The 13,267-nt window shown below is 40.2% G+C and overlaps 1 long non-coding RNA gene across 1 annotated transcript in view; it reads left to right on the forward strand.

Annotated features, from left to right (window-relative positions):
* Positions 1 to 256: 256 nt before the first annotated feature.
* Positions 257 to 13,267, forward strand: part of LOC129397471 (uncharacterized) — an 83,913-nt gene continuing 70,902 nt past the window's right edge. The window contains exon 1 of the long non-coding RNA XR_010111470.1: positions 257 to 1,395. This is a non-coding gene — a long non-coding RNA (uncharacterized LOC129397471). The remainder of the gene's footprint in view (positions 1,396 to 13,267) is intronic.

The following is a 13,267-nucleotide window of genomic DNA, read 5'->3' on the forward strand; positions in this document are numbered from 1 at the left end:
TGGAGCTGAGACAATGACTGTCTATTTAGAAAAGATGCACTCTACAATTTGCTACTCTCCACTACTCTGAATTGTCTCATATAGAGTCAGTTTCACCTGTCTGATTTATCAATCTTGCACCTGAACGTATTTGAGTTGAAGACTCTTGTGTAGAACTATCTAGAAGAGGACCTAGTCTGGAGACATTAGGGATGAATGGGGATTTCCAGGCGATGAGGGGCAGGAAAGGGAGGGTGGGAATGTGAGGCGGCGGAAGCAGCAGATGGAAAGGCTCAGAGATGAGCCTCAGCGCAAGGGGACAGGTGTGTTTAAGGAAGGTAAAATGTTGCTCACAGCCGGAGCTCTAAGCGGGAGGTAAGAGATGGAGCTGGAAAGGTTAGGCAAGGAATAAATCATATTTAAAATGTTGGACTTTGGCTGGGTGTGGTGCCTCATGCTGTAATCCCAGCACTTTGAGAGGTCAAGGCGGACAAATCACCTGAGATCAGGAGTTTGAGACCAACCTGGCAAACATGGCGAAACCCCATCTCTACTAAAAATCCAAAAAATTAGCCGGGCATGGTGGGGTGCACTGGTAGTCCCAGCTACTCAAGAGGCTGAGACAGGAGAATCGCTTGAACCCGGGATGCGGAGGTTGCAGTGAGCAGAGATCATACCACTGCACTCCAGTCTGGGCGACAGAGCGAAACTCCATCTCAAAAAAAGAAAAAAAAAGCTGGACTTTATCCCAAGTTACTCAGAGCAAGACACTGAAGGGTTTCAGCTGGGATAATGACTCTCATCTGATTGGTATTGGAAGGCTACTCAGGCTGCTGTATGGAGAGTGGATTGGAGGAGGCAAGATTGACTTGAGAGCAGATATTTTAGGACATTCATGAGCAGCCCCCCTGTACAGAGGCCATTCAGGAATGCTGAAGGACTGTGCTGCATCTTTTCTTCCTGTGAGTCCCTACACCAAGTGTATAGCAGAATCCTGGACACAGAGCAGGTGCTCGAGGAAGGGTTCTGACTCAGACCTCGGGCAGAAACAATGGCAGAAACGTCTCAGTCCAGTGGTCATCTGTCTTTGCACAAAGAGGATGCTCAGGACTTGCATAGAAATGTTACATTTTCTTCTTGATGCTATCGGAGGGGTAAATTTTAAAAAATAATTTAAAAAATGTAGCCATTCTAAAGCTAATGACCTTCTTTGCCAGCTGTTCAACTCATCTTTGATTTGAGGGAAAGCCATGTCTGTCTCAGGCATGACATTCCCGAGAGAGAGCTTCCAAGTCATCCTCAGACGTCCATCAAGTTTAAGGAAAAGGCATAAAAATACTGCAGGCTAATGAGAAGTGAAAGAGGCATACACAATGTGCAAATAAAGCAGAAAATGATACAGACATCTAGAATAAGGTAAGATTTTCTATATCTGGTAGTGGAGAGGGGAATATTTCCAAAGAAACTTTGTGTTTTTCAGCCTGCTACAACAGATTGGTCTGGAGGTGTAGATCCATTAAAGTAAAATTGATTTAGAGAGAGAAAATACTGTTCATTTCAAAACTATCCCAACCCCACCTCCACCAAAGTCTCAAATCTCAGCGTGGGAGAAACCCATTAGAATTCCACTTTGTAGTGCTAGAGTGGTCTGCTTAGATTTCATCTACTGGAATATTTACTTTGGATAAAATGCAAGTTCTTTGTAGCAGTCTGGGGGAATTACAATAGATGAAACAAGAAAAGAATTTTGAAGATGAGCCCAAACCCCAAGTGGGATGTTTCAGTGTTCAATTAATTGACTCTCCCACATCCACACTCCCCTTTGCTTAATCTTGGGTCATTGGTTTTTTATTCTAGGGTCTCAAAGCTCTTTTCAAGCAGATGTTTTTCTGCTCAAGTTATTGCAGAGATAAAATGAGTTGCAGCTAGTCAAATTAAAACATCCACTTGCCTGTTGGGAGTGAGTGGCGAGGGTTGCAGCCCATAGAATAGAGCTCCCAGATGGCTTTGACCTGTATGCAACTGGCTAGTATCCTTCAAGAATTCCTACCCATCTAAAGGCTTACAGTGTCTGAAAGGCCATTGCCCTTGGTCATTCACACCCAGGTATTAGGAGTTCTTCCTCATTTACCACAAGAGGAAAGAAATTAGTCTGCCAGGAAGCATCTGGTGGTCTACAAACCAAGGAGTGCCCAGGTTGGTTCTGATGTTTATTCTTTTAGCTGAAGAACACTGATCATAGGCCTAATACCCCAGCACCCATCTTGTGTGCTTGAAACCAATAGAGTGAATCCTGAAAACATCAGTAAAGCTCCCAGAGGAAGCCCTACCCTAATTTTCATTCAATAAATACTTAAGGACCTTCCGCTATGTTGCAGAGGATGGCTGTTCTGGGGACCAGCAAATCCCTGTTCACACAGAGCTTGCCTTTTAGCATGGAGAAAATAGACAATAAACAAGTAACAACATAATAAGTAGTACTACTTATTATGCAGTGATAAGTGCTAGACAAGAAGAATAAAGGGCAAGAATAAAGACAAGGGGTCAGAGGTAGTCAGGAAAGGCCTCCCTGGCAAGCTGACCTTGAGCAGAGGAAAAGGGGAGCAAGGGAGCAAGCCAGAGTCTGCTGGAAGAGCATTCTGGGGATAAGGAATGGCAAGGACGAAAGTCCTGAGAGAACAGAGAATGTGACTCCTGTCATCCTATTATACAGTCTGTGGAACATAGACTCCTTCCACTGGCAAATTAGAAAATGGTTTACCTTTTTTCTTTCTTTTCTCTTCCTTCATTTTCCTTATTTATTTTCACATTTTCTCTCCCCCGTTTCTTCCTTCCTTTCTCCCTGGTCCAAATCTTTGTTTACTGAATCAGCCTCTCCAACTACTTTGCTCTGGGATACGAGCATTAAAGATGATAAACCTCAAATGCTTTTGTGGCAGGACAAGTTTCCCTTTTCTGGTGACTACTGAGGATAAGAATTAGGAGGAAGGCTTTAAGGTTGAGAGAGAAACAGACATTCATTGATCACAATAAGATTTGTAGCTGTTCTGATAGGAAATGTGTTTGTAGGGATTCTCTCTTATGTCAGGATCTGAAGAAGCATGTCCCCACTTCCTAGTCCCTGTGGAGCAGAAGATGGCTGATGTGCTATACTAAGTGGAAAGCTGGTCATGAAATGACCTAAAAGGGCTTGGGGACTGTGTGTATGTGTGTGTGCATGTGCATGTCTGTGTGTGCGCATGTGTGTGCGTGTGTGTGTGTGTATGTAGTGGGGGAAAGAGGTTGGAGCAAGGAAGATAGTGCAGGTAAAACGAGCTCTGCTGACTGAGGGCTTAGCCACAGGGGGCCCCTAAGAGTCTAGGGTTAAGTTCCTGTGTCTGTGGATGGATCTGAGAACAAGATAGATGGAATAAAAAAGCCATCTCTGAACCTCCACAACCCTCCCCTACTTTACACCAAGCCCCATACCAATTCCTTGTTGACTTAGTATTATGTAAGTAGGAATATATCCCTTGAGCCCAAAGAATTGAATTCAGAGTTTTAGAATTCTGAGTATTCGCTTGACTCACCCCACTATAACCTTTCTTGTGACTTATAGTACCACCCTTTCATTCAGTGTTAAGGAAGATAGTGTATGGGTTGCACCCTTTAAAAATGCTTTAGTTTACATAAGCAAGTCAACCCAGAAACTGGTACCCTTGTTTTCCCAGAATAAAGAATGATGAGAGCTTTTTGTTATTTTTCTACTCTCAGCTTTTTTCTATCTTTCTTCACCTGCAAAGTTTTTCATTTAAATCCACTTATAACTCCCTTAGCATTTGTTAGTTAAATATGCAACATCATTGTCCCTCCTTAATGCCAGCCTAAAACATAATTCTATTCATTTGAAAGAATGGCATGATGCTGAGTTTAAGGGCATCAACTGAGTTTTATTCTACATCTTTACAACCTAATTGCCTAGTCCTATTTCACCCCTCAGCCTCTTAGCCATCAGCTCACACACACACAAAAATCACTGTAGAATTTTTTGGTATTCATTCAAGGCATTGAGCGATACCATGGATTATTATTAGGGACACCTGTGGTGGTACATTCATCTAGGGTCTTTCCTGCAGTGTATAAACTGATTAACACAGAGAATTATCAGGTCAAGCCTTGGGAAATCCTTTGTTAACCCTGGATATAGGGCATCCCTGTATTGCCAGATGAGATATAATTATTACATGTTGAATGTCAGGATGTTCCACCTAACTCTGGCATATTTGGATTGCTCAAAATTTCCCTTATTTGCTCTATTTCAGTACAAGACCTATCCCTTAGCTGAAATAATCCTTATCTACATGAGCATTGATTATCACCTTTCAGTCTTATCATTTTTTTTTTTTTTAAGACAAAGTCTCGCCCTGTCACCCAGGCTGGAGTGCACTGGCGTGATCTCAACTCACTGCAACCTCCACCTCCCTGGTTCAAGCAATTCTCCGGGTTCAGCCTCCTGAGTAGCTGGGACTACAAGCATGAGCCACCACGCCTGGCTAATTTTTGTATTTTTAGTAGGGACAGGGTTTCATCATGTTGGCCAGGCTGGTCTTGAACTCCTGACCTCAGGTGATCTGCCTGCCTCAGCTTCCCAAAATGCTGGGATTACAGGCGTGAGCCACTGCACCATGCCCAGTCTTATCTCTACTAAGTTAAATTACCACTGTTCTGGCCATCTTATTTTCTAACTATTTATGCACCTTGAATACCTCCTTCCTGGGCCCTCCACATTGAATTCAGTTTGCTGTGATGCATAGCCTACCTTATGATTATGTGCCCTAGATAACAGGATGCAGGTCAATTGATCACATAGTCAACTGATCACAGGATGCAGGTCAATTGATCACATAGTCAATAGTACCATGTGCCAAGAACCTCAGAGGCAAGTAGACATGTAGTTGGTCAATTTATTGTGCCTAACCCAAACCTCTGATTGCCAAAGTGGTTCGAAAGAATGCTTTTGTATTGGTGTGAGAGGATGTGACTGCTCCCATAGTGGGAACAGCCTCTTCCCTGGGATACATGTAAGAACTGCAGGATGGCTTTCTCTTTCAAATTGCACATCTGTTTACTACTACACATCTGCCATGGCAGACCCCACTACATCCATACCCATTGGGAATTGCTTTGTATAATGACTGATGTTATAGACAGGAATTTGTTACATATATAAAGCATCTAGGGTTCGACAAGAGGTTGGAAGTCTTGGGCTTAAGATATGGGCCCAGAATACAGATTAAGGAAACAGGTTGGTTTCACTCTCACTCCCAAGGAGTTCCAGTGGATTCCACTGAACTACTCTTTCTTGAGGCTCCACCAAATGAATTAAAGCCCATCAAGTTCAAACTAGCTAGTTGCCCAGAGGAATCCCCAGATATAAAGTTCATATGAAGATATGAAGTTCAGCTGTGTTCAGAAAAGATCTTTCAAGAACACTCTAGCCCCAGGGTCCATTGCAAATCCAATCTAACCCTCTTAGGTACAACAATAAGATCAGAGATAAGGTGTGCAACTGTTCTGGTATGCCCAGGACTGAGGGGGTTCCTGGGATGCATGACTTTCAGTACTAAACTTGGGAAATTTCTGGGCAAATCAGGATGAATTAATCTCCCTATCCAAGACTGTAATTATGTAAACGGTAAGCTTTGGTGCTGCCCTTCCATTCTCAGTGCTATAACAGCAACAGAGAGACGCATACTTGCCTATAGATATGGAGAGCCATGGTACTCATGTGTAAACCACATATATTCTGATGCATATTTCATTAAAAAAAACAACTTAAGATATCTTCTGCAAATACTTGGAACTCAATCAGTGACATTCCAAAATTAGCTTTAAGTGATAAAATTTTATGTAATTATGACAACCATCTCTAAAATAAGTGATTAAGTGCTTCAATTACAAAAAGGAATGGTCTGAAAACAAATCTCTCAGGAATTATAAATATCCTCTATGATATTGGCCAAATTACAAGCTCATGATTCTTGTTTTTAGATTTTTTGCCAACAAAGGTTGCTTAGCAACAGTCAGCCATCTCTTTTCTCTCATCAGTTTTCTCTTTTTTCCTCTCCCACCTTTGCTATTGCATACTAAAGAGAAGGAAAGCCACTGCTCTGTGATGACCTCCTCTTCTCAGTTTATAAACATAAAAATGAGAGTTTCTAAGCGTAACAATTACTAATGTTTGTACCAAGGTTTGTACAGTCTGAAGGATGTGTTCCTGAAAGAAGCTGCATCTGACAGTGCCTTAACTCGTTAAAACCCATATAAGAGTAAGAGGGGTTAATGAGCCAAGCACCATGGAAGGGCCATTGCTTAGTCTGGTATCTTTGTGCACCAGAATCTTGATCTAGTTAACAGCTGGTGAAGAGGGATGGAAACTAACACTGTTGAGGACCAACTTTGTTCCATCCTTCAATTAGGTGCTAATTTAATTGGGCTCCTTGTATTATACCTGGCTTAGCTCAAGGAGGTGTTGGGGGTTTTTTAGGGGAGGGGCCAGTAAGAAAGGAGTTAGGAAGGAGACAGAGATCATGATTCCAGGAGCAGGGGCCACAGCAGAACCTGGCCTCATGGGGCCTGGAACCATATCCTGGTCATTTCCAGGGGCCTCGGCTGTGATACTGAACCTATTTATCCTCTAGTGCTCTGCCTTCACTTAACTCCACTGCATCAAGAATGCAATCCCATTTACAATAGCCACCAAAAGAATAAAATACCTAGGAATACAACTAACCAGGAAGGTGAAAGTTTACTATAATGAGAATTACAAAACACTGTTCAAGGAAATCAGAGGGAACACAAACAAATGGAAAAATATTCCATGCTCATGGATAGAAAGAATGAATATTTTGGACATACTGCCCAAAGCAATTTACAGATTCAGTGCTATTCCTATCAAATTCCTAATAACAGTCTTCAAAGAACTAGAAAAAAACTATTTTAAAATTCACATAGAATCAAAAAAGAGCCCGAATAGCCAAGACAATCCTAAATAAAAACAACAGAGCTGGAAGCATCACATTACCCAACTTCAAACTATACTACAAGGCTACAGTAACCAAAACACCATGGTACTGGTACAAAAACAAACACATAGACCAATGAAACAGAATACAGAACCCAGAAATAATGACACACACTTACAAGCATGTACTCCTTGTTATGTGTGTGTTTGGGATGGAATATGTATCTGAGCTTGGGGAACCTATTTTGAAGATTTTGAGATGAGGCTTTTTAGGGATGGAATATCAAGAAATGGCACAAAGTTTCAGAGATACTATTCAATGGCAAAGAAAGACTCTAGAAAATTCCTAAATGGCAGTCTGAATACAGCAGCCTTTCTCTTTACAGCATTAGAGAATCAGGAGAAGCCCAGCATGGACTGGCAGAGGTGCCCAAAGTGGCTGCTTTGTGGGGGAACATATCACTGTCATCAGTCAAGGGATCCTCCCAATGCTATTTTCCAACTGACGGATCTCTGCAAGTATTAGCCAAATATAATGCCTTCATGAATAAAGGGTTTAGCATTGCTTTGAATCTAAAGAACAAGGTACTGTGGATTCAGCCAGGGGACATTCTGGAATAGATGGAGAGCTGAAAACAATAATCTAGCAGATATTTAGCTATTATCTCAGAAGGAACTTGGGAACTATGGCTCAGAGACCATGAGAGTAAACACTGTGAATGTTTTTTTAAAGCTTCATAGCCTCTTCATAGTTCATTTTTAACCCCTTTTTTTTCTTACAATCTCCTAAAGACAAGGATGTTATAATGAAACAAACTGTGCATTTGCAGGAGGGATAAAAAGCCAAGCATCCTGAGGGGTTTGGGAAACCCAAAGCCAGGAATATCACAGAGAAGAGTGGAGGGTGGCAGCTTCGAAACTCCCAAAGAGAAGGGATATAGACAGCCTGTTCCTGAGACATGACTCTAGGACTTGGTAATAGAAACACCTGAGGAGTTCTCCAGTGTAGGTGGCAATGTTTGTTGTCTCCTGATAACTCATACCCAATATCCTTTTCCCATACTGGGAGAATCATATTCTGTTCCATGACCTCCCAGGGATAGATATTGATTAAACTAAGCTAATCAGAGTGGTCCCATTTCCCTTGTCACTGATTAACTTACTGTTGTGTTTGTCCTGGCCAATGAGATGTTTGCGTGTGGAATGTTACTAAAGAGCATCTGGGAAAGTTTTTCTTCTAGCTCTTAAAAACATGCATACAAAAAGAAATACACCTTCTTTTTTTATGGAGTGTTGCATCTTCATGTGGTCTGGTCCCATGGTGAACATCTTAGAAACATGAAGAAAGTAAGTGTGAAGAATATGCCAGAATAGCAGAGCAGAAAAGTGTAAGGAAGCTAGGTCCCTGCTGACATTACTGATTTGACGTATGTGCATGTGGAATCCCAAAACAAAAGAAAGGAACAAAAAAGTATTAGTAGAAACAATGGCATATTTTTTTTTTCTAAATTTGGTAAAAGGCATAAATTTACAGATTCAAGAAGCTCAATGAATCCAAGCACAACTGTTGCAAAATATACTACATTTAAGCGCATCAAAGTCAAAATATAGAAAGCGAAGGTAAGGAGAATTATCTTGAAAGCAGCCAGAGAAAGCAACTCATTATGTACAGAGAAACAAAGACATGAATTACCATTGACTTCTCACTGGAAACAGTGGAGGCCAGAAGACAGTAGAATGTCTTTAAAAGCGTGACAGAATGGAACTGTAAACCTAGAATTTTATATTTAAAACAATAGAACTGGGCATGGTGGTTCACACCTGTAATCCCAGCACTTTAGGAGACCAAGGTGGGAGGGTTGCTTGAGCCCAAGAGCTCCAGACCAGCCTGGACAACATAGGAAGACCCTGTCTCTACAAAAAAATTTAAATAATTAGCCAGGAGTGCTGTAGCCCCAGCTATTCGGGAGGCTGAAGTGGGAAAATCATCTGAGCCTGAAAGGTTGAGGTCGCAGTGAACCATGATCAAGATACCATTCCAGGCTGGGTGACAGAGAGAGACCTTGAGAAAAGAAATAAGGGGAAGAAAAGAAGAGAGAAAGAAAGAAAAGAAAGAAGAAAGAGAGAGAGAAAGAAAGGAAAGAAGAAAAGAAAGAGAGAGAGAAAGAAAGAAAGGAAGAAAGAGAAAGAAAGGAAGGAAGAAAGGAAGGAAGGATCCTTCAGGAATGAGGATGGTAGAATTGTTAAAAGATAAATGAGTACAGAGAGAATTAGTTGCCATCATACCTGTACCATGAAAAAATTCTAAAGGAAATTCTTTTTTTTCCCACCCAGTAGTTTAAGGAGGAAATTCTTCAGACTAAAAGAAAATCATGCTGTATAGAACCTCAGATATTCAGGAAGGAGAACACTTTCAAACTGATTTTATGAGTTCAGCATAATGTTAATTAACACCTGAAAAAGAAATCACACACACACACACACACAAATACAAGCCAAAATCATTTGTTCATAGCACAAAAATCCTTAACAAAATTTAGCAAATAGAATCTAGTGATATATAAAAAGGATGACACATTATGACAAAGTTGGCTTTATAGGAAATCAAGTTTGGTTAAACACTCAAAAGTCCATCAACAAATTCAGTATATCAACAGGAGAAAGGAGAAGAACATTGTCATCTAAATAGACACAGAGAAAACATTTGACAGAATTCACCACTCATTCATAATTGTTTTTAAACCTAACAAATAAGGAGTAAACATCTTTCAATCTAATAAAGAACATCTAAGAAAAACCTACGACTAATATTATACTAATGTTGAGGTACTGTATCTTTTCCCTTTAAAATCAGGAATAAGCATGTATATTCATCCACTTCTGTTCCATACTGTCCTGGCAATCCTGGGTAATGCAACAAAATAAGCAAAAGAATTAAAAGGCATAGAAATTATAACAGAATGAAGACAGTTATCTTTATTTACAGATAACATGACTGCTTATAGAAAATACTCAGGATCTACAGAAACATTAATAGAACTAACAAGTTAATTTAGCCATATCACAGGACACAAAATCAATATACAAAAATAAATCATATTTTTACAAAACAATGGCAAACAATTTGAAAATAAAATTTCAAACAATACTATTTACAATAGTATAGAAACGTAAATGTAAGATTTGGAAATAAATGTAACAAAACATGGACATAATCTTTACACTAAAAACTCAAGCCATTGATGTGAGAAATTAAAGATTTAAATAAATGGGAAAATGCCAGGTTCATGGGTTATAAGACTCGATATTTTGAGATGTTAATCATTCCTAAATTGATTTATGGATTCATGCATCTTGAATCAGAATTCCACCAGATTTTAGGTAGAAATGAATAAACTGATATTTAAGTTTGTATGGAAGTGCAAAGAAGACCAAAGCCAAATGGAATAAGAAGAATGAGGTTGGAGGACTCACACTACTTGACTTCAGGACTTGCTATATACCACAGTAATCAAAAGTTTGTTACTCATATACGTAAGGAAAGATAACTAGATCAATGGAACAGAGTAAAGAATTCAAAAATAAACCCACACATATATAGTCATTGGATTTTCAACAAAGCCGCCAAAGCAATCCAATGAGAAAAGGAAAATCTTTTCAACAAATGATTACTGAATAACTGAATATGCAATATGGAAAGAAAGAAAGTTCAACTTCTAGCTCACACGATTCACAGAAAAATAATTCAAGGTGGATCATTCCCCTAAACATCAAAGTTAAAACTATAAAACTTCTAAAAGGACACAGGAAGCAAAAATCATAAAACAAAAAATTTAAACTTCTGCTTATCAAAATATATTAATAAAATGAATAGACAAATCATAGACTGAAAGAGAATATTAGCAAAACGTATTTAAAAGAAGACTACTATCTGGAATATAAAAAGAAGTCATACAATTCAGGAATAAAATGACAACCCAGTAAAAAATTAGGGATTAGTACATAGGCATTTTGGGATGGAGTGGGGGGTTGGGGGAAGGGGAACATGATGGCATTATGTACTAATCCCTAATTTTTTACTGGGTTGTTTGTCAATGGGCAAAACATTTGAAAAAAAAATGCAGAAGAAAAATATGCAAATCAATAGGGCTGAAAGTCACCAGTCATCATGGAAATGCAGATTAAAGCCACAATAAAACATCACTAATATTCACTAGAATGTCTAAAACAGACATTTGCAAATGTTGACAAGGATGTGGCATAACATAACCAGAACTCTCATACATTGTTGACGAGAATATAAAATTTTATAGTCACTTTGGGGGAAATTTGGGCAATTTTTTAAAAAGTTAAACATACATCTTCCCTATGATTAGCAATTAATTCGACTGTTGACTATTTACCTGTGGTAGGCAGCATAATGCCACCATGTGCCCCCTTCACCCCCACTCCATCCCAAGATGCCTATGTACCAATCCCTAAGACCTCTGTTGCATGGCAAAGGGGAGTTAAGGTTGCTAATCAGCTGACCTTAAATTAGGGAGATTATCCTTGATTATCCGGGTGGGCCCAGTGTAATCACAAGGTCCTTAAAAGTGGAAGAGGGAGGCAAAAGTATTAGGGTATGAGGGCAATGTCATTAGAGAAGAAACATCAAAGAGATGCAATGTTGCTGGCTTTGAAGATGGAGAAAGGAGGCCACTAGCCAAGGATGTGGGCAGCCTCTGGAAGCTGGGAAAGACAAGGGAATGGATTCTCCCCCCAGGGCCTCCAGAAAGGAGCACAGCCCTGCCAACACCTTGGTCTTAGCCCAGTGAGAGCCCTGTTGAATTTCTAACCTGCAGAATTGTAAGTTAATACGTTCATATGATAAACTGCTAAGTTTGTGGTAATTTGTTGCATCAGCAATAGAAAGCTAAGCTAATACAGTAACAAAGAGAAGGCCTGGAATGGTGGCTCACACGTGTAACCCCAGCACTTTGGGAGGCTGAGGCAGGCGGGTCGCTTGAGTCCAGGAGTTTGAGACCAGCCTGGCCAACATGGCAAAACCCCGTTTCTATAAAAAATATAAAAATCAGCCAGGCATGGTGGTGCACGCCTGTAGTCCCAGCTATTCAGGAGGCTGAGGCAGGAGGAACGCTTGAGGCTGAGAGGCAGAGGTTGCAGTGTGCTTAGATCACATCAGTGTACTCTAGCCTGGGCAACACAGACCGTATCTCAAAACAAAACAAAACCAACCAAACAAAAACAAACAACAAACAAACCAAAACCAAAGAGAAATGGAAACGTACGTCCCCCAAAAAAATTGTTCAAAAGTGCTCTTAACAGTTTTATTCTTACAGCCCAAACCTGGAAATAGTCTGGATCCCCATTAATAGGATAATGGATAAACAAACTATAGTATGTTCATATAATGAAACATTGCTCCCCAATAAGAAGGAATAAACTATATACATGCAACAACATGGATGAGCTCACAAACATTCTGAATAAAAACACTGAATACATATTGTATGATTCTTTTTATATGGAGTTCTAGAACAGGCAAAGCCACTCTAGGGTGAAAAAAATAAAGAGAGTGGTTGTCTCTTAACTGGAAAGTAACCTAGGGAACTTTCTGGGATGAAGGTAATAGTCTATATCTTAATTAAAATTTCAGGTACGTACGTGTATGTACTTGTGAAATCTCGTGAAATGAGTTTTGCACTTCGTTGTGGATTGAATTATGTTCTCCCAAAAGTTATTTAAAGTCCTAACTTCTGGTACCTGTAACTATGATCTTATTTAGAAATACAGTCTTTGCAGATGTAATCAAATTCAGATAAGGACATGCTGGACTAGGGCGAGCCCTAGCTCCAATGACTGGTGACATTACAAGGAGGCCATGTAAAGCCTCAGGGATACAGAGACACATGGGAATACCATGTGATGACAGAGACAGATATTGGAGTGATCCAGCTGCAAGCCAAGGAACACTGAGAATTATGGGCAACAACCAGAAGCCAGGAGAGAGAACAGGCATAGAACAGATTATCCCTCAGAGCCTCCAGGAGAAACCAGCCTTGCCAACACCTTGATTTCAGACTTCTGGCCTGCACAACTAGGAGAGAATAAATTTCTTTTTTTGTTTGTTTTTGGTTTTGTTTTTTTGAGACAGAGTTTTGTTCTTGTCACCCAGGCTGGAGTGCAATGGCACGATCTTGGCTCACCGCAACCTCTACCTCCCAGGTTCAAGCAATTCTCCTGCCTCAGCCTCCCAAGTAGCTGGGATTACACGTGCCCGCC

The sequence above is a fragment of the Pan paniscus genome, chromosome 2, assembly GCF_029289425.2.
Source record: "Pan paniscus chromosome 2, NHGRI_mPanPan1-v2.0_pri, whole genome shotgun sequence".
Classification (NCBI taxonomy): Eukaryota; Metazoa; Chordata; class Mammalia; order Primates; family Hominidae; genus Pan; species Pan paniscus.